This window comes from Pelophylax lessonae (genome assembly GCF_965119305.1).
Source record: "Pelophylax lessonae genome assembly, chromosome: 11".
In the NCBI taxonomy this organism is placed as follows: Eukaryota; Metazoa; Chordata; class Amphibia; order Anura; family Ranidae; genus Pelophylax; species Pelophylax lessonae.
Window position 1 is genome coordinate 116,612,413 of NC_138778.1, and position 27,425 is coordinate 116,639,837.

The 27,425-nt window shown below is 44.6% G+C and overlaps 1 protein-coding gene across 1 annotated transcript in view; it reads left to right on the forward strand.

Moving 5' to 3' along the window:
- Positions 1-27,425, forward strand: part of GHDC (GH3 domain containing) — a 409,562-nt gene that overhangs the window by 298,088 nt on the left and 84,049 nt on the right. The gene's annotated exons all lie outside the window — the stretch shown is intronic.

Here is a 27,425-nt window from a genome sequence, read left to right on the forward strand (position 1 = left end):
TATAATAATTTGTCTTTACACTTTTTCCTAAATGCTTGGTCACCAGCTCAAACTGTTACCAGGGTCAGAATTCCTAACCTATCATGATGTTGTACTGTATGTTCAGTAACTTCAGTAAAGTGTGTTTATTTATAAAGTACAGTATAAGATGACCATCATGATTTTGCCAATTAAAGCCCAACTGAACCTTCTGTTTAAATTGACCTAAAGTGAAACTTTAGTCAGAAAATCCCAACAATCCCAACATTCCAGGAATGTGACTGTTTTTTGAAACTGTTAAATTGATGGGGTTAGTTTTGCTTTATGATTTACTGCTGTTCAGAGGCTCTTATCTTCAGCAAAATATCAGCCTCAAGCAAGAAGAAACAGGATCAATGCTGGAGGCAATTTACAGCACAAACTAATTTTGGTAGCATAATTATTATTGTGGAATGTATGTTCCTTGCTAAAGAACATTATTTTATTGAGCTGTTATGGGTAAAGTTTCACTTTAATACATTTAAGGTGCATCAAAACAAAAGGTGTGCAATGTCTTACAGTTCATTCTCTTTAGAAAGTAGCCACACGCTGAATAGAAAGGACTGCCCCCTGCAAGCAGCTGTAGAGTGGGACCTTGAATGCATTTTTTATGCACTGTGTACACCATCAGCCAACAGGTCACTCAAGGGACAGTTTTTTGTATAAAGAACAAAATCAATACTCAATGATACTTTACCAACTACCAGATGAGCCTAATATACACTTCTTCATCGCATTGCATCCAAAGCTGGAAATACAGGTAAGCTAGGGTTGATTTACAAAAGGGAAATAGATTGCGCACACTGCAAATGACGTTGCTCCAGAGTGTAGTAAATGAAGGGTTTCTGTGCTGACTTTCATCATCCAATCATGTGCAAGCAAAAAATGCTGTTTCTTTTTATTTATTTTTTTCCTTACATGTGATAGGGTATTCTTTGTAGAGTAAAGCTTTACCTTATTTGCAAAGCGCATAGTCTATTTGCCTTTAGTAAATCTACCCCATAGTGACGGTGGTAAAAACAGGGGTTTAGTTGCACACATCTGCAGATAAATGCGTAAGCCACAGAGCCCCGACAAAGCACCCCATTTTCTGTGGTTCTAACTCTAAATTCTGTGATTCTCCAACAATGGAAGCACATGCATTTAAATGGACAGGTGTAGGGGCAGATATACCTGAAGGGAGCCCACCCCTTTTTAAAGGCATAAGGGCACACTGAACACCCAGCCTATAGCATAATGGCAGCAAAGGTGTCAGTGCGTTGCATGTGCTTCCATTGTTGGAGACTCACAGAATTTAGAGTTAGGACCACAGATAATGGGGTGTCTTGTCGGGGCTCTGTGGCTTACTCATGTATCGGCAGATGTGTGCAACTAAACCCGTTTTTAATGCATACTGTTAGACAGGTCAGATTGGTTGGTTGCAGACTGGTCAGTAAGGAGAGCTTGGAATCTTTTTGTGTCTTGTTAATCTTTATGGATTCCCCACATACTGTTCTGGTTACTAAAAAATGCTTGTTTTATTTTGTCTGTGGTATGGAGTAAGCATAACTGTACCTGTAGCACATATCCTTGATTGATCCAGTTTTTAAACTTGCCTGGTCAGGTGCTAAAGATAACAGTTGTTACCTTGAGAAGTAATGATGAGGTTTAGCAGCTGCTGTGCATAATTGTACCACTAGATGACAGTGTAAGCATAGCCTGTAGAAATAATAGACATAGGTATACAATAAGGGAAGATTTTCAGAGCACTTTGGTGTCTTAGAAGAAAGTTTGGAGATACCAATTAGCCTGCCAGTCCTTTCCTATAACATAGATGTATAGAAAGAAGGCAGCAGAATGTGCAGGAGTGCTGTATAACACCACATATTTTAGCCCACAACATGAACATAGAGTAACATAATGCAACCAGAGAGACTTTTAGAGCCCATTCACATTGAGGCGACACGACTTTGGGGGGCGACCTGTGAAGTCGCGTGCACCGCTGTGCACCGCGACTTCGGCGCGACTTGCAGAGAATTCACATAATGGAAGTCTATGCAAGTCGCTCCGAGGTCGCCCCGAAGTAGTACAGGACCCTTTTTTTAAGTCGGAGCGACTTGTGTCGCTCCTATTAGAACCGATCCTGTACTACTCAATGGACTGCGACAGTGCGGGACTTGTCAGGCTGACAAGTCGCTCTAATGTGCACTTAACCACATAAGGACCATGTCTATTTATGACACATGTTGGTTACAAGTTAACCACTTCTGGACCGGAAGGATTTGCCCCCTTAATGACCAGGCCATTTTTTGTGATTCGGCACTGCGTTGCTTTACCTGACAATTGCATGGTCGTGCGACGCTGTACCCAAATAAAATTGATGTCTTTTTTCCCCACAAATAGAGCTTTCTTTTGGTGGTATTTAATCACCTGTGCAATTTTTATTTTTTGCGCTATAAACAAAAAAACAAAAAAAATACAACTTTGAAAAAAAAAAATATTTTTTACTTTCCGCTAAAAAAAACATACCCAATAAAAAATTAAGAAAATCAAATTTCTTCATCAATTCAGGCCAATATGTATTCTACTACATATTTTTGGTAAAAAGTTATAGTGTCTACAAACTATGGGATTTATTGACTTTTTATTATTTTTTTTAATTGTTTTTACTAGTAATATCGGCAATCAGCGATTTTTTAGCAGGACTGTGGCGATGCGGCGGACAAATCTGACACTAAGTGGCACTTTTTGGAGACCAGTGACACCAATACAGTGATCAGTGCTAAAAAAAATGCACTGTTACTGTATAAATGACACCGGCAGGGAAGGGGTTAACACCAGGGGCGATCAAGGGGTTAAGTGTGCTCCTTGGGAGTTCTTTCTAACTTGGGGGGAGTGGATGCACTAGAGGAAAAGAGAGATCTGTGTTTCAGCTTAGCTGAAACACAAGATCTCTTTTACTCCCTGACAGAACAGCAGTCTGCCTTGTTTACTCCTAACGATTGGTGGGTCCCGGCAGCCATCGCGGCTGTCAGACCCGCTGAATTACTCCTGCTGTGTCCAATCACAGTGCTCTAGCAGTGAGCACAACCCCTAGATTGCGTGCACAAAATCACATACATGTACGTGATTTTACACAGCCGGGCCGCCCTGCCGCAGTATATATGCAGTGAGCAGTCCGAAACTGGTTAACTGGTAATTGCACGGTCATGCAATGCTGTACCCAAATTAAATTTATGTCCTTTTTTCCCACAAATAGTGCTTTCTTTTGGTGGTATTTGATCACCACTGGGATTTTTATTTTTGGCGAAACAAACTAAAAAAAGACCGAAAATTTTGAAAAAAAATATTTTCTACTTTTTGTTATAAAAAATATCCAATAAACTAAATTTTTGTCATGCATTTAGGCCAAAATGTATTCAGCTACATGTCTTTGTTTTTATTTGTTTGCGCAAATTTATAGCGTCTACAAACTATGGTATATTTACTGGAATTTATGCAGCTTTTACTTACTGACTGCCTATCTTATTTAGGTGCTAAAATGGCAGGGCAGTACCAACCCCCCAAATGACCCCTTTTTGGAAAGAAAACACCCCAAGAAACTTGCTGAGAGGCATGTTGTGCCTATTGAATATTTCATTTTTTTGTCACAAGTCATTGAAAAAAAAAAAAAAAACATTTTATACACAAAGTTGGCACTAAAATTATATATTGCTTACACATGCCATGGGTATATGTGGAATCACACCTCAAAATACATTCTGCTGCTTCTCCGCATGTGAGAGACTTTTTGGGAGCCTAGTCACGTGCGGGTGCCGAAAATCAATCACCGACTTCAGGATTTTAAAGGGCGTAAATTTCTCATTTCACTTCCCCATTACCTATCACAGTTTTCTATGCCCTGAAATGTCAAAATAGCACAACCCCCCCCCCCTTTCCCCCTAAGTTACCCCTTTTTGTAAAGTAGACTCCCCAAGCTATTTGCTGAGAGGCATGTTGAGTCCATAGAATATTTTATGTTTTGCCACAAGTTTCTGGAAAATGTAAAATTATTATTTTTTTTTTCTAAACAAAGTTGTCACTAAATGATATATTGTTCACACATGCCATGGGTATATGTGGAATTACACCCCAAAATACATTCTGCTGCTACTCCTGAGTATGGGGATACCACATGTAAAATACTTTTTGGCAGTCTAGCTGCGTACAGAACCCCAAAAACCAATCACTGCCTTCAGGCTTTCTAAGGGCGTAAATTGCTCATTTCACTTCCTCACTACCTATCACAGTTTGGAAGCCATGAAATGCCAAGATAACACAACCCCCTCCCCCCCCCCCCCCCAAATTATCCCTTTTCGGAAAAAAGATGAGACTGGTGCTTGCGCTGGCCTTTGCACGAGCACAGATGGACAGGGGTACTTTAATTTTTTTTCAATATTTATTTTGCTTTTATATTTTATTTTTACGCAGTCCCTTTCATTTTTTTTTTTTTAATATAGCTTTTATTGTTCTCGCATGGAATGTAAATATCCCCTATGATAGCAATAGGAAGTGGCAGGTACTCTTTTTTTGAAAAATTTGGGGTCTATTAGACTGTAGATTTTAAAACGGCGCTATTTATATCCGGTGTACCCAAAGTGATAAAATGTTTGTACTTTCTGGATTCTTAGGCTGAGAGATGATTGGAGCCGTTCTGGTCTCCGATCAGTTCTATGGTCAACTGGCGAAACTAACGGCTACATTCTCTGGTTCCCCGCTGGGACAGGAGAGCCAGAGAAAACCGTGGAAGGCAGCAGGAGGGAGGGAGGACGTCCCCTCCCACTGCTTATAAAAGCAGTCTAGCAGCTAATTAGCCTCTAGGATTGCTGTTAATTGAAAGCCGACTGCCGTCTGAAAAAAACAATACCAAGATGATGCCTAAACCTAGATGCAATATTCCGGTATACCCTCTCAAAGTCCAGCGCCATACCAGTACGTTGCTGGTCCTTGTTGGACATATGTTGTAATGTTCTTTTTTTTCATGCAACCTGTGGGCTGAACAAAAAAAAAGAGAACCTAACCGATTCCTAGATCAATGTGGATGAAGAAATCTCTGCCAGAAAAAGTGTGTAGTGAAAAAGTGAAATGATTGGCATACATGCAGTGTTAAGAACCTAACAGATTCCTTTATTCACATCAATCAATGTGGCTTCAGAAATCTGCCCGCTGTCCCCCCCAGCCCCTATGCTTTGCCATATATGCTCTTTTTTTTTTACTGCAGTGGCAGCTGGAGTCACTGATTTACGTATTGTGAGAGCAAACCCTGTTGCTCTCAGAATAAAATATCAGTGCTGCAGCTCAATGGCATACCTGCAAAGCAATCAATGGTTAACAATAAAACCTTACAATATAGCAGTATAGTATAAAGTACAGTAAAACAGTATAATGGCATACCTGCAAAGCAAACAAGGGTTAACAATAAAACACAGTAACAATAAAACATTACAGTATAAAATACAGTAAAACAGTAAGAACAATAAAATAAAATGACAAGTATTTTTGGCTTTTTTATTAATTTTTTTATGGGTGTTTTTTACACTTTTTTGTAACTATAAAAACTGTAAACGTTCCAAGCTAGGGTCTCTCAAAATGCGATAGCCATCTAAAATCTTTCGAGGCCCTGTGTGAATGTGTCTCCTAGACTGTGCCGTGCTGTACCCTATACCAATAATTCATAAAGTCCTGGATACAGAGACAAGGTTGGCCAGGACATGAGGGACACCTGTATCTGTGTTTACTATGGACACAACTTCTTTTTTGGAGTGCTCTTTGGGAAAAGAGGTACCAGGGAGGACATCTGGGAAATGCCTCTCATGCAGCCGGCTCACTGCATCAGGATTGGGAAATTGGGCCACAGCCCCTTCTGGATACAAAAGGGCTGTGATCTCTTCCTGGAATTTAAGGAAGGATCCACTTCTTCCTGACGCTTTTGTATAGTATATAAGCATTGAACAGATCCAATTGGAATAAATATACTGACGCTTTTTTTGACGCTTTTTTGTACCTTACGGGCAACTAAATAGGGCCCCATCATCTGGTCGTTGAAGTCCACCCCTCCCATTTTAAAGTTGTAGTCATGGACACAGAGAGGCTTCTCAACAGCACCAGTCGCTGTTGCAGTTTGGACTATCATATCTGCGTAAATAGAAGACAGAACGAAAACGTTCTATTTGTCCTCCCACCTCACTGCAAGCAATTCATTACTACTCAAGCAGGCTCTCTCTCCCTGTCTAATTTGGGAATTCGTAAGCCGTTGCAATTAGATCACATGGTGCCACATGCGCCAATATCAAATTAAAAAAGGTGTCTAAAAAGTGGCACGCTTGTGTAATAATTGTTCACGTGCAATTGGTACCCCTTTCAGATTGAGGGTGACCCAAACAAACTTGCGGATACTCTCTATATAGTCTGGGCAATCTTTTTCCCTTGTAAATCTAGAAACTCCATGTATAGCCTGTTACCCTGTCACAGCGCTTATACATTTAGACCCCATATCTGGCATGCTTGCTGGGGAGAAACTGTTTGAAAGCAAAGCAGCCTGAAAATGTAATCAGGGACTCATCTATGCAGATAGCTTGTTGGGGGGTATACAAGGCTGCAAATTTTTGGCTCAAGTGATTTACGAGGGGCAGGTTTTTTTTGGAACCGATCATATCCAGGGTCACCCCGAGGACAACAGAGTTCATTGTCGCTGAACTGCATAAACTGCAATATTTGCTCTTATCTAGTCCTGGCCATGGCAGCAGAGAACACGGGCATATGATGAATTGGTTCACTGGACCAATATGACCGCAGCTCATTCTTTTTAATAATGCCCATGTTTGAGGAATAGTCCCAGGAAAAGTCTTAAATTTGGAAACCAGGATACGTTTCCATGTAAATTGTCTGGCAAGGCTCAAATTTGGGTTTGCGCGACAAATTGATTGGCATATAAATTGCTTTGGTACGCAAAAGATCTGTACAGATCGTCTGTGAAAAACAGTGCAAAAAAACCAAGTTACGTTAAATCTGCTGTTTCCACCTGAATTCCACGTTGACCAGTGAATGGTAGAAGTACAGTGCTGTGGAATCTGTGTGCTGTCAATCAGGGTTTGCAAGCCCTTTAGGAAGGGCACTATGGTTGCTATGGGCCTGTGTTTGAATTCTTGGTGGCTGCGGGACACTACTTGTGCTAGCCATGGCTCCAGCTTGGTCTGCACTCATGGGACTTGCCACAACAACAACTGTTACTGCAGTGCTGGGTTTTCTATGACCAGGATGTTCTAGGCCGCTGGGGCTCGCCAGTTCACTAAAAGGTAGAGCGGCACTAGTACTGGCACTCTGCTGCATACCAGAATCATGCGATTGTAGCACCTCAGCAACCAGGGAACAGTGTAGGGTATGCCTTAGCTTAGTAGGGATCTCTACTCCATCATCAGAGCTATCTGTCAGGGTACCACTGCTCTCTATAGGTTTGAATACTGAGCCTGATTCTGAAAGTGAGAACTCCTCATCGATCTCATCTTTCATGCTCCGTATCCTATAAGCCTCTTCACTAGTGTACCTTTCGTTTGATATTTTTGCCAATATATTTATAGGTACGAAGTGGGACTCGCAGGTAAAAAAGCACCTGGTTGTCAAGGACTGTTTGAGCCGCTACAAAAAATAGAACTGCTAGTGCTAACAGAGATTAGGCCTGATTCTGCTAACGCTGCAGTTTTGTGTACTGTGTATCGAAAGTGACAGTGATATACTGACACTGCGCTTGTTTGGGGGGGGGGGGGGCAGAAGGGCTAAATGCAGGTGCTGGCAGGTGTCAGGGCTGATCCTGCCAATGCTGCGTTTTTGGGAACACTATACTATTGGGGAAGCTAGTATAGTTCTGATCTGATCAAAGATATTGATCTTTTCAGACAAACTAGTAATGAAGGTGTATAGTGTTAGTGTTACCGGCAATCAAAGGGTTACATTTATTAGTGAATATGTGGCAGGCAATCTCCCGCTGTCTGTGATTGACGCTAACTAATGCTGATGCCAACTAGCATCACCCGTGACACTAATACAGTGATCAGAAAAAAAATCTGTTCACTGTACTAATGACACTGTGACAGGGCAGAGAAAGGGTTAACTGGGGGTGATCAGGGGGTTAAATCTTTATTATCGAATATATGGCGGGCACCCTGACCCTATCTGGGACTGATGCTAACTGCCACTAACTGCCGCTAATGCTATCTAGTGTCACCAGTGACACCAATACAGTGATCAGTAAAAAAAATCTGTACAATGTACCTAGTGACACTGTGACAGGGAGTGTGTTCTGGTGTTAGTGTAGTGCTTTTACTCACTGCCTGATGCTATCTCCTCTCACGCTGGAACCAAAAAGGGCTCCAGGAGAGAAAATTGCATAATTTCCTGTACTTGTGTTTACATTACACAGACACAGGAGGTTCTGCCATCCGTCTGAACTGATCAGCAGGTCGAGGTCAAAAATCATTGGTCTGGACCTGTAGATTGATCGGTTCTAAAAAAAATCCGATCACCGCTGGGCCGGCAGCCATGTGCCCCCTACCCACGGGCGCGAATCACATACAGGTACATATTTTCACGCACAGAGGCCGCCCTGCTGCAGTATATGTACGTGGGGTAGTTCAGAAGAGGTTAATATGGTTTTGGTTCAACTTTTGTAAATGGGATCTAGATCTTGATTGCCTTATAATATTCAAAATCTTGGTAAATTTGTTTTGGTTCTGTATGCTAAGTGTGTGAAGGAGGGGAAGGAGCAGCTTAAGGTAGCCCTGTGTGTAAATGAATTCCTAACCTAAAATTAAAGCTTAAAGTTCAAATCCAGGCTCAGGTCTTCCCTTTTTTTTCTGGTGGTGAGCAAATCCTAAATAATTTAGAGGGTAGCACCAAGTTTTGCCTTGTTGAACCAGAACAATGACTTCTGCACATTACATTTGGAAGGATTGGGAAACAGAGATTTCGGGCACAAGAGTTTTGTTAAAAAGATTTCTTTTATTCAACACAAAACTAAATATTTTAAAATCATAGAAGAATACAGGCAAATAATTGTGTATTAAGGACACAGTGAGACCACACAACAATGGTCTATGTTATACAATATCTCAGTGCATAGAACTTATAAAAGTCGATTTACATACAGTTCAAAGTACAAGATCATTAGTAGTCATATAATCCTTGGAAACGTATTGTTTGATATCAGAAGAACCGCCGACGGACACCCAAGCAGTATGGTGCCGGTCAGCGGGGTCGACTGAAAGTATAAGTTAACATTCACCATGTAATATATGACCTTTGCTCGACATGTTTCGCTTTCTTAGACAAAAAAGCTTCATCTGGAGCATATCATTTCTTTTGTCTGTGTGAGAAATAACAGTATTTAGATAGACTACATATATATGTTACCTTATTCTCAGTATGTTATAATTACAATTGCATATCATTTATCTTTCCTTTTGATTACATATAATCGTCTTACATCTCTCAGATAAGTCCTTCTATTTTTGCAATATCAACACAATATAACATTGGGTCTTAAGTTGCATTCAGACACTAGAGGAGTTTAGGGGAAAGAACGGAGGCTGCCAATAGCGAGTATATGTGGGGATCCATGCTGTAGTTATAGTATAAGCATATATATCCTATTTATATACCTGGTAAATGGACAGAAAAAAGTATACATACCTGTACATATAGTAATCAGGCACATATCTCAATTTCCATAGAGAATTCTTTAACGAGGAGGACTGTGCGTTTTGGGAAGCTCAAAAAAGGCAATGTATAGTGACATGGTAGTGAGGGTAGTCACTCCATGTCTCATATCTGGGTGGATGAGAGCAGAAAAACAATGTTTCTCAGAGTAGTAAGCGTTTTTATTCTATGATATCACTTTAAGGGAAAGCCCATAGGAATGCTAAAACATAAGCTCAAGTGTATTTAAAGTGGTAAAGTCAGTATGCCTCATGCTTGTTATAAGAGTGTGTAAGTACCTATAGAGCCCATAAACCATCTGCCCTAAAAGGGGGGGGGGGGGGTCAACAGAAAAGACACATAGTCATTCTGGACCGTAAGAGTAGACAGGTGCCATGCGTTTATAAACGATTATACACCAACATACAGATTTTACCCATTCGTGTATGGGTTACCCCTATAGTAAAATATATATCATGTATATTGATTTGCTTTGACACACCTATGTGAATATGTGTGTGTAATCAATTTAGTATCCGGCCCACCCTCCTCTATAATAGTAGGGGGGTGACCAGGGTTATATATAAATAGGTAGTTGCTACATAGGGTCCAAGATGAGTACATGCAAAGCGTACTTAGAATAAACATAGGTAATAGATATAGTGGTAAATATATAGAGTGCCACCCAAAATGATAGATCCCTATGCAGTTTGAAAGTTCCAAACATATACAGACACCTTAGCAATGCTCACCAAAACTTAGGAAGGACCAGAGCTTAAATGTAGGGAGCGTGTCTCCTCTGCTTGTATGTCGGCTGTTAAGCACAGTAAGATTAAGGTGAATTCCCGGATATCACAAAAGTGTAATGTTACAGTATTAGTACTGGCTATATACAGCTTACCCCTTGCCACGCTGTTCCCAGCTTCCGCACAGTCCTCACCGGATGGGGAACCTCCACCATACCAGGGCTTGTAAATGGCGCCCTTAAGTAGCATGGATCCCGGGCGGTTCGTCAAACGGACGTCACCGCCCCGGCCACTCCCACCGGACATTGCTCGAGAGCCAACGCGGGGACACCCCGGCGAGGCTCTCGGCTTAGTCACGGGTGTGTGCAGACTATACAGAGGCAGGAAGTGCCTCCGTAGTCCGCTCAGGTGCCACAGGAAGTTCCACCCGGAAGGGGCGGGACTGACCTGCGGCCTATCTGGCCGCACATATCTCACTGATGAGGCCAACCTCCATGCTTACCCACACTGCCCCCACAGGATCGGTCCGCAATTACATGAAAATTCTAATTGCCTGAAATGAAAAAACAACACAACAAAGACAGAAATTATATATTTAAAAAATACAGATATATAAGCATATTTCACTAAGGTACAAAAATGTTCCTGGTGAAACCAGGAGATATATATCGGTAACATATTTGTGTTATCAAAAATTATTATATAACCATGTTTATTTTTTGACATTAACCACTAGTAAGGGCGTTCAATAGTAACAGCCCTAATGAAAGAACAGGGGCTGGACTGCCCCCTACTAGAAACACTTCCATACTTCAAAACCCCAAGAGAAAGTTGCATATTTTGACTTATTATAAATCCTCAAGATCACAATATTGATGAGATAGGAATTATAGCACAGAAAACTGTTTGTTATACATAAGAACGGAAAAGGGGGGGGGGGTATATGTGCCACAAGACCTATTTGATGTGAAGAGGTATCAGAATAATTGAATATATGTATATATATACGGGGGGGGAGGACGACCACGCCAAGAACCAAGCCGACACCCTGACCCATATATCCCACAGAGGGCCATTATCGTAACCCGAGTATACTACTCGAGGTCAATTAGGTCTGTTGGCATTAGGTAAGCAAGGAAACCTTCACAGAAAGGGTTTGTACGACTGTGTTTCGTTTAACCCAGGTCTATAAGTGGCATTGAGACGCTCTATCCAGAGAGTCTCTCTCTGGAGAATTTTTTTGTCCCAGTTGCCACCCCGAGGATCTTGAGGAATAACCTCAAGCACATAAAATCTTGCCTTTTTGGGATTGAACCTGTGGTATAGGTCAAGGTGTCTGCTCACGGGCGTGATCATCCTTCCCCCTGCTGATACGTACACATGGTCATTTATCCTTTGGCGGAGCTCTCTTATAGTTTTACCTATATAGAACATGCCGCAGGTACAATGCATCATGTATACCACTCCACGTGTGCTGCAGTCGGCTCGAAATTTTGGAGCAAATGTCTCCCCATTAGGTAAAGTGTATTCAGTATTCTCCTCTATCCAAGGACATAAAGCGCATTTGCGACATTTATAAGTACCTCTACCTGTTGTTACTTTGTTTCTAATGGGTTGATAGTGGCTTGTTGTTAGTTGATCTCTTAAAGATCTTGTTCTCCTGAAAACAATTTGGGGATGTTTGCCCACGTATTTGTTTATAACCGGATCATCACGAAGAAGATGCCAGTTCCGTTCAAGAATATCTCTCAATACTTTTTCATGAGCGGAGTATTTGGTTATTAGTTTAACTGTCGATTGCGTGTTTGGAGGTTTGGCTCTAAAGATGAGGCTGTTTCTATTTTGAGAAAACGCTTTGTTGAAAGCTGTTCTCAACAAACGCTTACTGTATCCACGAGCCATTAGGCGTTCTCGTAAAAGGTTAGCCTGTATTTTGAAATCGTTATCAGATGTGCAATTACACCGTAGGCGTATGTATTGGGCGTATGGAATACTACGTATAAGCGCCCCTGGGTGGGCGCTAGACGCATGTAATATTACATTCCCTGACGTCTCCTTTCTATATAGGTTAGTCGTCAGGTGTCCATCCACATGTTTGAGTACCGTTAGGTCAAGGAAATTAACACTCGAGTCACTGATGGTAGATGTTAACTTCAAATTGAAGTCGTTTATATTTAGTTGGGCAATAAACTCATCTAGCATTGATTTTGAACCTGTCCAGACAGCAAAAATGTCGTCTATATAACGAAACCAGATTGCCACAGATGAAAAAAAGTGGGATAAATTTTCATCTGATGTGATTTGTCGCTCCCACCCCCCCAGGTACAGGTTGGCGTAGGCCGGGGCACAGCAAGTGCCCATGGCCACGCCCTGCACCTGGAGGTAGTGGGACCCGTTGAAAGTAAACCAGTTGTGTTTCAAAATAAACAATAGAAGTTCCAAAATAAAATCACAAAATGGCCAAGTGTGATGGTCTTGCTCATATAAGAACGTGCGTATCATCCCGACGCCCTGCTCGTGAGGGATACTGGAGTATAATGCCTCCACATCCAAAGTCACGAGCAGGGCGTCGGGAGGAACCACCATATCTTCAATCACATTTTTGCGTGGCAAGGGGTAAGCTGTATATAGCCAGTACTAATACTGTAACATTACACTTTTGTGATATCCGGGAATTCACCTTAATCTTACTGTGCTTAACAGCCGACATACAAGCAGAGGAGACACGCTCCCTACATTTAAGCTCTGGTCCTTCCTAAGTTTTGGTGAGCATTGCTAAGGTGTCTGTATATGTTTGGAACTTTCAAACTGCATAGGGATCTATCATTTTGGGTGGCACTCTATATATTTACCACTATATCTATTACCTATGTTTATTCTAAGTACGCTTTGCATGTACTCATCTTGGACCCTATGTAGCAACTACCTATTTATATATAACCCTGGTCACCCCCCTACTATTATAGAGGAGGGTGGGCCGGATACTAAATTGATTACACACACATATTCACATAGGTGTGTCAAAGCAAATCAATATACATGATATATATTTTACTATAGGGGTAACCCATACACGAATGGGTAAAATCTGTATGTTGGTGTATAATCGTTTATAAACGCATGGCACCTGTCTACTCTTACGGTCCAGAATGACTATGTGTCTTTTCTGTTGCCCCCCCCCCCCCTTTTAGGGCAGATGGTTTATGGGCTCTATAGGTACTTACACACTCTTATAACAAGCATGAGGCATACTGACTTTACCACTTTAAATACACTTGAGCTTATGTTTTAGCATTCCTATGGGCTTTCCCTTAAAGTGATATCATAGAATAAAAACGCTTACTACTCTGAGAAACATTGTTTTTCTGCTCTCATCCACCCAGATATGAGACATGGAGTGACTACCCTCACTACCATGTCACTATACATTGCCTTTTTTGAGCTTCCCAAAACGCACAGTCCTCCTCGTTAAAGAATTCTCTATGGAAATTGAGATATGTGCCTGATTACTATATGTACAGGTATGTATACTTTTTTCTGTCCATTTACCAGGTATATAAATAGGATATATATGCTTATACTATAACTACAGCATGGATCCCCACATATACTCGCTATTGGCAGCCTCCGTTCTTTCCCCTAAACTCCTCTAGTGTCTGAATGCAACTTAAGACCCAATGTTATATTGTGTTGATATTGCAAAAATAGAAGGACTTATCTGAGAGATGTAAGACGATTATATGTAATCAAAAGGAAAGATAAATGATATGCAATTGTAATTATAACATACTGAGAATAAGGTAACATATATATGTAGTCTATCTAAATACTGTTATTTCTCACACAGACAAAAGAAATGATATGCTCCAGATGAAGCTTTTTTGTCTAAGAAAGCGAAACATGTCGAGCAAAGGTCATATATTACATGGTGAATGTTAACTTATACTTTCAGTCGACCCCGCTGACCGGCACCATACTGCTTGGGTGTCCGTCGGCGGTTCTTCTGATATCAAACAACACGTTTCCAAGGATTATATGACTACTAATGATCTTGTACTTTGAACTGTATGTAAATCGACTTTTATAAGTTCTATGCACTGAGATATTGTATAACATAGACCATTGTTGTGTGGTCTCACTGTGTCCTTAATACACAATTATTTGCCTGTATTCTTCTATGATTTTAAAATATTTAGTTTTGTGTTGAATAAAAGAAATCTTTTTAACAAAACTCTTGTGCCCGAAATCTCTGTTTCCCAATCCTTCCAAATGTAATTGATCAATTGAGGATAGGGGCACACCCTAAATTGGATACGTCATGGCCAAGATGGCTGCTATCTGTGGACACATGACTTGTAAAATACTTCTGCACATTAGTATGGGACTAATGGTTCTGCTCAGCATACTGTATATACAGTACATCCAAAGGAGAAATTGCTTCTAAGCAACGTCATGGCTGACCTGTAAGGGAATAATTTAAATATCCAGTGCATCATGTTACACATGCGTTATTGTTTGTTTGCTTTTAAATAATTTTGTCCCTTTCTCCCTCTATAGCATGGGTGTCCAACCTTTTGGCCTCTCTGGGCCACATTGAGTGTAGAGAAATGTTCTCGGGCCGCATATAAAATATATACTATAGTTAAGGTATGTAATAAAATGCTGCCAAGCCCCGGCACTAATTTAACACAACTAGAGGATGATCAAATGAAATGGAATCAGTATCCAGAGGTTATACTTCTTCTGAGAGACAATAATGGAACACTCTAACCACCATGACCACTTCGGTGATTTGAAGTGGTCATGGTGGTAGGAGTCAGAAACACTGCACATGCTCGCCTCCCCAGCCCCCTCCCCTCAGCCTCTGCCTACTGTTAGTTGGAAGCTGCTGTGGCCATGCCCCCGACGCGACTTCCTTCCTCCCCAGCAAAACAAAATTGTCAGGGGGCAGTGGGCCGCATTGCCTGCGGTTGTGGGCCGCCTGCGGCCCTCGGGCCGCAGGTTGGACATGCCTGCTCTATAGCTTGGAGATGCTCTGTATAACTGGTCCCACCCTTTTTTCAGCGTGTCTTTCGTTTATTTTCTGAGTGCATGTAATTGCTAAAGCTAAACATACTATGATTTTTTTACTTTTTATGATCTGTTGTTCATCTGTGAAGATCTGCAAAAGTTTTGAATTAAAGCTTTCTATAATCTGCAAGGTTTCATATGGATTGAGCCACTGTCTGCTAATTCTACTGAGACTGTAAATTATAGCTATCTTGCCACAACTGGATCACACATTTGTTGATGATGTAGCACCCTACAGGTAGGTGCTAGGTAAAGTAAAGTGGGCCTTGGCTGCTTAACAGCAGGGTTAAGAGTTGCAGCAGCACAAGTATCTACACAGAGCTACCTCAGCCAGTGCAGGGCTGGAGGGAGCTGTTCAGTGACTTTTGAGCTAAAGCAGAGTGTCAGGAGTTAAGTGTTCTACAGTCCTGGATCTTCGGAGTTAAAGTCGGGGTTCCATCGCAGTTTCAGTACTACAGTATCTTTAGGTGTCAGGAAGCGCTGGTCAGCATTCAGCTGGCGTCAAGACAGCACCAACAGGCATTTTTTTCAAGTGCCCCAAAGTGTACCTAGTTGAGCCAGAGGAGTATCCCACTCATTCCCTTCTCCCATCCCCAAATACAATAAAACAAAACAAACTAAAGATGCCAGAATGGTCATTGTCTCAGTTCTCACACCTGGGGTCACAACTCAAATGTGTTGAAGGTGTCACCGGTAACAATGGCAGACCCACAGGGCCGGACTGGGTATGAAAACCAGCCCTGGAAAAAATGACATACCAGCCCCATAGCATTGCGTCATTATACCAGCGCCACCCCTCAGTAAGCCCCCCCCCTCCCAGTACAGACCCCTCATTAAGCCCCCCTCACAGGACAGACCCCTCGGTGAGCCCCCCTCACAGGACAGACCCCTCGGTGAGACCACCTCACAGGACAGACCCCTCAGTGAGCCCCCCTAACAGGACAGACCCCTCAGTGAGCCCCCCTAACAGGACAGACCCCTCAGTGAGACCCCCTCACAGGACAGGCCCCCTCACAGGACAGACCCCTCGGTGAGCCCACCTCACAGGACAGACCCCTCGGTGAGCCCACCTCACAGGACAGACCCCTCGGTGAGCCCCCCTCACAGGACAGACCCCCTCGGTGAGCCCCCCTCACAGGACAGACCCCTCGGTGAGCCCCCCTCACAGGACAGACCCCTCGGTGAGCCCCCCCTCACAGGACAGACCCCTCAGTGAGACCCCCTCCCAGGACAGACCCCCTCACAGGACAGACCCCCTCCCAGGACAGACCCCCTCACAGGACAGACCCCCTCACAGGACAGACCCCCTCACAGGACATACCCCTCCCAGGACAGACCCCTCAGTAAGCCCCCCACCTTCACTCCCCAGTACAGTTACAGTGTAAGTTGTGTGCCCCCCCCCCCTCCAGCGGTATGGTGCGCACTGCTCACATACCTTCCTCCGAGTCCTGATGATGGTGCCAGCCATGTCATGCATAGTCGGCAACCTGCAGGCAGTCACTCAGACTTCAAGATTTCATCCACCGCGCGCAGCCGCCCCCCGCCGGATGTGACGTCATGCTACTCACAGCAGCTGACGTAGCCGCTCACAGCGTCCAGAGCCACTCTGTCTGGATCGCAGCGGGAGCCGGGGGCGGGGCTGCAGCGCCGCGGCCGGTGTACTGCCGATAGTTTCAACTCAGTACACCGGCCATCATCACAGCGGCCGGTACCCCGGCCCGGCCCCAATGCTTAAAGCGGCACGGGCGGCCCTATCTTAAAGCGGCCCCAGGGTCGGCGGCCCACCGGGGAGTTTCCCGGTATCCCGGTGCGCCAGTCCGGCCCTGCAGACCCACATCAGGCACAAGACATGGAAATACTGCTACACTTAGATTTGAGAGGCAGAACCCAGTGGGTAAACTTTCAGTACCAGGCCTACCATGTAAAACAAGGCATAACCCAGAAGTCCTGATAAAATTAAAGCATACTTGGATGTTAGGTCCACTTTGGGCATCTAGATTTTCTTGTTTTAAATACACTTGCTTGCTTTAAATAATTCTGTACCGCTTTTCTGTGAACTTCAAGTATATTGGAAGTCACAGAGAATTTTTAAGCGTGGAAATGTGCTTCCAAAAATCTTATAATAAAAGGGGACTTTAAAGTCTGCTTCCATCCTAACCCAAAGCCTCATCTAAATAGCAAAACAGCCTCCATTGGGCCCCATTCGGTGTCCAAAAACTAGTATCTCCCTACTAATGTAAAGGAGGGATAAAAACACAAATGTTAAATTCTGACTGCTGAGGCGCATACGCCTAGGACATAACATAAACAAAATAACAACCCCCTTGCCCCCCCACCACAGAAAAAAAAAAAAAACACACTTACAACCATTAAGTTGGAAAGGGCAGGGCCACAGCTTTATTTAATTTCCATCACCAGAACATGTAAACTTTAGACCAGTGCCAGTCACAGTTGTACTGTGAGCTCTCTTTAACATTAACTAATTAAATTCCAAAAGGGTGGGTCTGTCCTTACCATAAGTGCTGGACAGACAGCCTACCTCCAATTTACAATCAAGGGCATAGCCCATTACAGGAACATTAAATGCTGGCAAGGTCAAAAAACCGCCACCCGCACGTCAGTATTTAACCACTTTACCACCGGAGGATTTTGCTGTCTTCCGTCCAGGCCACTTTTTGCGATTCGGCGCTGTGCGACTTCAACTGACAATTGCGCGGTCATGCGACGCCGTACCCAAACGAAATTTACGTCCTTTTTTTCCCACAAACAGAGCTTTCTTTTGGTGGTATTTGATCACCTGTGCGATTTTTACTTTTTGCGCTATAAACAAAAAAAGAGCGTTTATTTTGAAAAAATAACAATATTTTTAACATTTTTTTATATGAAATTCCCCCCAAAAAAGATGTAAAAACCAATTTTTTAAAAAATTTTTGGCCAATTTGTTTTATGCTACATATGTTTGGTGAAAAAAATCGCAATAAGCGTATTTTGATTGGTTTGCACAAAAGTTATTGCGTTTACTAACAAAGGGAAAGATTTCTGTCATTTTTGGTGTTTTTTTTTTAACGCGTAATGGCGGCGATCTGCGATTTTTTTTGCGGGACTGCGACATTGCGGCGGACAGATCGGACCCTTGACTGACATTTTTGACACTTTTGGGGGTACCAGTGACATTACTGCAGTAATCAGTGCTATAAATATGCACTGTTACTGTAAAAATGACACTGGCAGGGAAGGGGTTAATTTTATTGGAGAGGGAGGGGTTAATGTATGCCTGGTGCTTACTGACGTGTAGGGGGGGAGGTGACTGAGTGAGTCATGGACAGATCGGATGTCCAGCTATGCTGAACAGTCCGATCTGTCACTCCCTGTCACTATGGAGATCCGCCCGCTGTGTTTACACACAGCGGGCGGATCTCCAGACTCGATCCCCGACGATCGGGTAAGAGCAGCGGCGATCGCCGCTGCTCCTCCCCTGGCCCGACTCCCGCTGTGAATGAAAACAGCGGGAGCGAGCCTCCGGCGGCGCGCAAGCGCCGCCCAGAAGGGGGAGTGTCCAACGACGTTAATACTACGTCGCTGGACGATAACGAACCACTCTGCCGCAGTAGTATTACTGTGAGCGGTTGTAGAGTGGTTAACCACTTTAGCCCTGGAAGGATTTGCCCCCTTCCTGACCAGGCCCTATTTTGCGATTCGGCACTGCGTTAATTTAATGGAAAAATTGCGCGGTCGTGCGTTGCTTTACCCAAACGATTTACGTCCTTTTATTCCCCACAAATAGAGCTTTCTTTTGGTGGTATTTGATTACCTGTTCGATTTTTATTTTTTGCGCTATAAACAAAAAAAGAGCGACAATTTTGAAAAAAAAAAAAAAAAGAACAATGTTTTTCACATTATTTTACATGACATTCTCAAAAAAAATTAAAAATCAAAATGTTATTAACATTTTAGGCCAATTTGTTTTCTGCTATATATATATATATATATATATATACATTGGTTTGCACAAAAGTTATTGCATCTACTAACTACGGAAAAATTTCATTGTCATAGTTACATAGTTACATAGTTAGTGAGGTTGAAAAAAGACATCAGTCCATCCAGTTAAACCTATGATGTGTGTGTGTGTGTTTGCTATTAACCGTACATTGTATACCCCTGTATGTTGTGGTCCTTAAGGTGTCCATCTAATAGTTTTTTGAAACTATCAATGCTCCCTGCTGATACGACTGCTTGTGGAAGAGAATTCCACATCCTTTTCGCTCTTTCAGTGAAGAACCACTTACGCACTTTAAGGTTAAACCGCGTTTCCTCAAGTTTTAGTGAGTGGCCACGTGTCTTATTGTATCTCCTCTCTCTGAATAGTTTGTTCCTTATGCTCGGGTCGCCAGTACAGTATTTGTACATTGATATCATATCCCCCCTCAATCTTCTCTTCTCCAGAGAGAATAGGTTCAGTGCTTGTAGTCTTTCCTCATAGCTGCTGTCCTCCATTCCCCTAATTATTTTTGTTGCCCTTCTCTGGACTTTCTCCAGTTCCAGCACATCCTTCCTGAGGACCGGTGCCCAGAACTGGACAGCATATTCCAGATGTGGCCGGACCAGAGTCTTGTAGAGTGGAAGAATAATCTCTTTATTTCTGGAGTGAATCCCCTTTTTTATACAACCCAGTATTCTGTTGGCTTTGCTTGCGGCGGCTTGGCATTGCATGCCACTGCCAAGCCTGTTGTCTACCAGTACCCCCAAGTCCTTTTCCATCCTAGACTCACCCAGAGGTTCCCCCCCTAGTGAGTAGCTTGCTTTCTGGTTTCTGGCCCCCAAGTGCATTACTTTACATTTTTCTACATTAAATCTCATCTGCCATGTAGTTGCCCACCCCGTTATTTTGTTCAGGTCCTCTTGCAAGGTTTCCACATCCTGCATAGAAGATATTGGCAAGCCTAATTTAGTATCATCTGCAAATACTGAGATTGTACTAGATATCCCCTCTTCTAGATCATTTATGAATAAATTGTCCTTTTTATTGTTTTTTTTATTCTAGTAATGGCGGCGATCTGCGATTTTTTGCGGTACTGTGACATTGCGGCGGACAGACCGGGCCCCCTAACTGACATTTTTGACACTTTTGGGGGGTAACAGTGACATTACTACAGTAATCAGTGCTATAAATATGCACTGTTACTCTAATAATAACACTGGCAGGGAATGGGTTAACTCTGTTGGTGATCAAGGGGGTAAAATGTAAGCCTAGGGGAGTGAATCTAACTGTGGGGGGGGGGGGGTTGGGCTTGTGAAATGATCACAGAGACATGCGATCCTATATAGCAGGATCACATGGTCTCTGTGATCATTGCAGGGAGAAGGACAGACGGCTGTGTTTACATCAGCCGACCGTTCTTCTCCCTCAGTGGGGAGAGATCGCCGGTGTTAGGCCGGTGTCTCGCACTAACCGGGAACCAAATTGGTAAAGACTGGATAACAATGAGCAATATCCTGCCTAATAGCCGAGATGAGGTCCACAGAACGGGTATAACCAACATCATTCCCCCGCAGCATGCAGGATCAAAATATGCGAACAAAGCCGTAAACACTCCGGGAGGACCTGAGACCAGCGTAAGCAACGCAACCCACGCCAACGGCTTCTGGCGACATCATAGGTAAAGCCTAGGCTCTTCCCATAGCTCTGAACCTGACTGGCAGGAGGCCCAATAAACAAAGGAATCCCCGATGATCTAGATCAAGGCTGGGTGAAAGCCTGAAATCAAAACAACAGGTGTGAGCGAACATACAAAGAAAAGTGAGAAGATTCCTACCTACCCAAACGCTGAAGATCTGTATCAGAAAAACCCATGCCAGAAGCTGCAGTAGCAGCACTGATATGAAAAGAGTGCGTCGAAAAGACTTGAGCGGGAAGGCCTAAAATGTTGAGGCAATAATGGAAGACCCTCAAGAATTTAAAACTGCTCAGGGAGGAATAATCAGCATGCACAAGGAAAGTGGGGGATGGAGGGCGAGCCAACCTAAAGTGAGAGGCCAACGAAACCGGGCAAAAGGGGACCTGCAAGAATGCAAAACTACAAGTCTGCCTCTACCGCAGCTTGTCTGTTTTCAAGGTGCTCCGAGAAAGCCACGTCTTTCGTCCGGATACCACCTGTTATGTATCTGGACTTCGAAACCAGCTTGCCGATAGGAAAGGCGCTGTCAGGGAAATGGCCATAGGAGAACTGGCAACATTGCCAGTAATAGAAACGATCGCTCCTGACTCAACTGACACAGCCCTCTGCTGGCCTGTCAGGGAAATGGCCATAGGAGAACTGGCAACATTGCCAGTAATAGAAATGGATGCTCCTGACTCAACTGACACAGCCCTCTGCTGGCCTGTCAGGGAAATGGCCTATAAAAGGTGGCCATAGGGTCAGACTCATTGCTGGATTATCTCTCAGCTTCCTGTGTTCCTGTGCTTCCTGTTTCCTGTTTGGATTTCCTGTTGTGACTTGGCTTGTTCCTGATTCCGTTTGATCTCCTGCTCCTAGTTTGACCCTTGGCTTCTCCCACTGACCTTGCTTCCGTTACCTACCGTGTATGACCCCGGCTTGCTTCAAGACCTCGGCTATTCTGGTTGTCTCCTGTGCATGACCTCGGCTTGTACCACGGTTTCCGCTACTAGAGACTATTCCTTGGCACAAGGTAGCCCGGCTGATTCAGAGCCTTGAAGATTCATACCCTGCTGCGATTCCAGCCTGTTCCAGTTCACTCTCGGATTGCTCTGGTTCTACCTACCTGCCTGCAGCTGGTAACCCGTGCCACTTGGGGCGCCACACCCTTTGCACCATCTTCAGGGGTGTGCCGCACTGAGCCGCAAGGGGAACCCTCTCAGCACCTCGGCCTCGGATCAGGTAACCCTGACAGGCGCCAAAAATGCTCAGGAAAAAGCTATCTGAAATAAAAGGGTTTCAAAAGCAGAGGAATACACCAACGGCAACAGGGAAAGCATATTGGAGAGGATGGAAAGAGAAACTGGGCGTCGAGAATCAGGAGACTGCATCTCCAACCCTGCGACACCTGCTGAACCGGAAATTCCTTTGTAATGTCTTCCCAACCAAGGAGCCGGAACCAAAAAGACAAGGCAGACAAGGCAGAAGAGACAGTGGAACCCAAAGAACCTTTATGGAGTAAATACACCATGTAAGAAAACAAAGCAAGGTGTCTATAATGATGTGATGTAAGTTCAAACTCACCTCAGAAACGTGAATCCACTCGTCCCAGACCCGGAGGTACGACACCCATGTCCTAGGGGTAAGCCATGCCCAAAGAAGGTCTAACAAGCATCAAAAACGAAGTTCCACAAATAAGGCGGACAGGGAAGGCCCTCCGGAGAAACCGATGGAGCCAGGGAGCGGAAGCGTTCAAGCTGAGAGAGAGCATCAGCAATATCATTAGCTATCCCAGGAACATGCTTAGCTCTAATTCATCCAGTATGTTAAACTGAAAGCATCTAAGAAGAGGAAAACGCAGTAAGGACACAACTGGAGGAGATCACGCAGACTGCTGGTTGACAACCTAAACCAAACTCATATTATCTGACCAGAAAACCACCTGGCGGTTGCGCAACCTCTCGCCCCACAGCTCAAATGGCAAAAATTATCGGAAAAAGCTCCAGCAAAGTGAGGTTGCGCAACAAATCCATGTGGGCCCATGAGGCCGGCCAACTCTCGGCAGACCATTCCCCTTGGAGAAAGGCCCCAAGACCACAGGAGCCTGGCGCATCAGTGTAAAGCTCCAGCTGTGAGTTCTGTTCCTCCTCCATCAACCAACAGGAATGACCATTGTATGACTGGAGAAAAGAGAGCCAAATCTCCAAGTCGTCCCGCATAGGCTTGGTGATACAGACATAGTGGTGGGGAGCAGCCACGCCCTTCATGGCCCACGATGGGCGTCTACAAAAGGCCCTCCCCATTGGGGAAGACAAGATGACCTAACAGGGACTGCAGCTGCTTCAACTGGAGTTTTTTGGCCAAACAGACCAGGGAGCGGAGTCTAGCCAATTTATCACTGGGCAAACGAAACACCTTAGCCACCATGTCTATTTCAATGCCCAGGAAGGATAACACTGTCACAGTGCCCTCAGTGTTGTCCGCCAACAGCGGAATGGCAAACTGCTCGCAGGTAGCCTGAAAAACAGAAAGGAGACGCTGACACTGACCACTGCCAGCCAGGCCGACAAAAAGGAAGTCGTCCAAGTAATGTAACAGCGAATGCAGGCCAGCCGACTAGGCGACCAACCATTTGAGGAAGCTACAAAAGAACCTGAAGTAATAACAGAAAATCACACAGCCCATGGGATTGCACATATCAAAAAAGTAGCTGCCTCAAAATTAGCAGCCTAGTAGGTGGAAGCATTCCGGGTGAACCGGAAGAAGGCGGACTCAGTGTCCACTTTGGCCAGCAAAGCTGACTGACCAGCAGACCTAACCAAGCGAAGTGCCTTGTTGAAAGAGGCATATTAGACCCTGGATTCCTCTTTATCAATGTGGTCGTTGACCGAGGAGCCAGAAGGATAAGAAAGGTGGTGAATAAGATGGAATTTGCCCTCCTCCTTCTTTGGAACCACACCCAGGGGGGAAAACCGTAGGTTGTGAAAAGGGGGGGTATCAAACGGGCCTGCCATATGCCCAAATTCCAACTCCCTCCGGAGCTTCTCGGCCAGAACGGACTTGAAGTGAAACGCAGACTTTAAGTTTGTTGCCATGGTAGACTTATTAGAGAAAGTAAAGGGGATCCAAAACCCACAGTCCAACCCGTCCCTCAAGATCAAAGCCTCCCTATGAAGGGGGTAATGGTCTAGCAAGCATCCCTAAGACGTTCACCGGCGTCCTCAGGCTTAGAAAGGTCAGACTTGGCCCCTGGCTTGGGAAGCGGTGGTTTATTCCTCCTAAAGCACCGGATGGCCGGGTGAGCCCCTTCGCAAAGCGAGCATTTGTGTTTAAATCGGCACGCGGTGTACCACTTGGAATGGCTCTCAATAAACAGCCAGCAGACACCTTTTTTAGGGGCAGCTGATGCTCTGGAGGGACCGCTGGCCGGGGATTGAAAGGACAATGGCCAGTGATGGCACATAAGCAACAACCACAGGCTCCCGTCCTGGCAATCAAAACAAAACTATTTTCGCGCCGCCGTTTTTTTGTATCATAGTGGAACCAACACTGACCCCCATAAACTTTGAAGGCACCCCAAAAAAGATCCAGATAGAAGGGCCTAACTCTGGAAAACGCTCGCAAAGCACCCCGGCCTAAGCACAGAAACCCTGCAGCCAGTTCCCAAAAGTGCAAGGAAGCTGTTTAGCTTTGTCACATTGGACAGTAACAACGGCCCCCCGAGATTTGTCCACCGTCTCCTAGTCAGGAGGGACCAGCGCGAGTAAATCAACAAATTTGCAACGCCAAATCCTATCCCTATACCTCGGTGGGAAGGTGAATGCCGGTTGGTGAAACCGCCCACAAAGGGCTCCCTGAAAAAATGCCTGGACTAGTCGCAGGTGCGGATATGCCCATGAGAGACAAAACTGATTTTACCACCGCAAAAATGCTCTCTTCTGGCGGGCCTGATACAGCAGCATCACCGGATCTACCCCAAACTAAATCACAAGCATACTGCCATGTCCCCATCAGTCAAGGCACTCTTTCCCTAAAGGGATTAAGAGACCTTCATTATGGTCCTCCTAGCTAATCTACTGTTTTGTTTTAAACTGGGGGTATAATTCTAGAAACTGAAAAACTGTCTGTAATTACCAGCCAAAATTCTTGAGTGCTTTAGGCCCTTGGCCTAGTTTTTGTTCTATAGCACTGATAGGTTTCATTACATGTCAGAGAACATGATTACAGGACCAGAATTTCCAAAAAAATATACTTCACTTTCAGATGTAGTTTGCCTTCAGTTTTATACCAAGAAAAATTTCAATGTAGATAACAATGAATGTCAGTTTGACCTATTTCTAAGCTTACAAATCTCCCGAGCTTGGCGGAAACTTCATTGTATTTTCAAATAGTTATAATGTTATCATTATTGGCTTAATTATGTTTCATATGCAAATTAGTCTGGCTGCATAGCAGTGGATGTGAGCTGTCAGTACTCTATTGCTAGCAGACAACTTCAGAGCCAAGAGAGAAGGGTAAATTAGCCAAGCAGGCACAGTGTGAATAAGGTGATTAACCAGTACAAATGACAACTGCAACTTAAGGTGGCCATATGTGGCTCAATAACTTCAAGAAATGTGACAGCTGCAAGCATGTCTTGTGATTCTCAAGAAGGGTAAGGCTAATGACACTGCCTGGAGTGCTCATTTCATTAGAAGTGCATTGCTGAAAAATTTCTATTCAACCAATAATGTTTTTCTTGCGAGGTGACACACAGGTTTCTGTCCGTTTCTGACCCCTTACGTTCCAGCAGGAAGAAGTTTCCTTTCTCTTTCGTTCATTGATGGACACAGCTCCTGATCTTCATAAGCATTGGGTTATACTGCTCCTACAGGAGTAGGACAGTAGTCAGAAAAAAAGTCTGGCTCTGCCTCTGGGCAGTCCCAGGGGGTATACTCCCTTTCCCTGCTATAGGTACTCGTTTTTTTCTGCCTAGTCAGAATTAAGGACCTAGTTCCTTGCTGGGATCTCTGGTCCTGGCAATTTTTTATTTTTAGATAGAAAATTTTCTCCTGCTTTTTTTCTGCGAGAGCTACAATCATCTGGGTGACGAGCTGTATAATCTAGATCCAGTGGTCACCCCAGTCTGGCCAGCGCGCGCGCGCAAACCTCAGCTCCACGCTAAGTCAGCCGCGTCATAGCCCCACCAGACGGGGGCTGACCTGCGAGTTAAACGTCTCATGAGGACCCGGCCCAAGTCCCTCCTGGTTGACAGCCCCCCATTTCAATGGCGAGGGGTTCTGTCTGGAGCGGTGCCTGTTTGACTCCTGGTATGGTTAGTAGCTTTCCCCCCTCTCCTACTGGAGGGTCTTGGGGTGGACGTAGCCCCTCCTTGGGATGGTCAGACCCCAGGGTTTCCCTCCTTCCCATCAGACCCCCCCTTCATCTGTCCCCCCAGCCTTCCCCCTCACCACCCCTCTACTTATACTGGAGCTGTGTGGGTGGCTGCCGGTGACAGGACGATCGGCTGTGCAGGGGGGGGTTTACCTGGTGGGGGCTGCTGCCAGGGCTCCCCGTCTTGCCTTGGCCGGTCCCTGAGGTCTAGGGATCCCTCCTTGGTCCCTGGGAGCCTCATGGTGCCACACAAGGCCGCCGTTTTGTTGAAACCTCGAAACCTGTGTGCTCTTTGCACGACAGCCATGTTTGTGTAGTCTGGTGACCATTTTGCGGTGGCTTGCCATTAAAAATAGCGGCGGCAATGACAGTGGAGAACTGTGGGCCGCGATTTTGGCTGTGGGAGACCCTCCTGCTCCCTTGGTGCTGACTCCTGGATCTTTTTACTTCCTGTTCGCCGCTTGTGAAATGCAGATTATCCTGGTGGCTGCAGGTGCCTGTTTCTGCTGGGTGGTGAGTCTGGTGGGGTCCTCTCCCTCTCTGCTGAGAATTGCTTGACGCTTTGTGCCTGGCAACCGGGTGGTGCTCCCTGGTGACTCATGGAGTCTTTGGAGCACATCTCCCCACCTGATCCCCCTCTCTGAGGCTGTGGGGCCCTCTGGGTCCAAACTATTCATCAATGCACTGACGGTGGTCCTGGAGTGCCCCCCGCCTTCCCCTGCCTCATCTGTCTAATCAGATCCTGAATCTGATTCAGCCGCCGTGGACGTGGATCTCTCTGCTGGATCTGCGACTACGCGCTCGGAATCCTCAGATAGTGAGGATGATTCCTCCACATCTGCAACCGCCACAA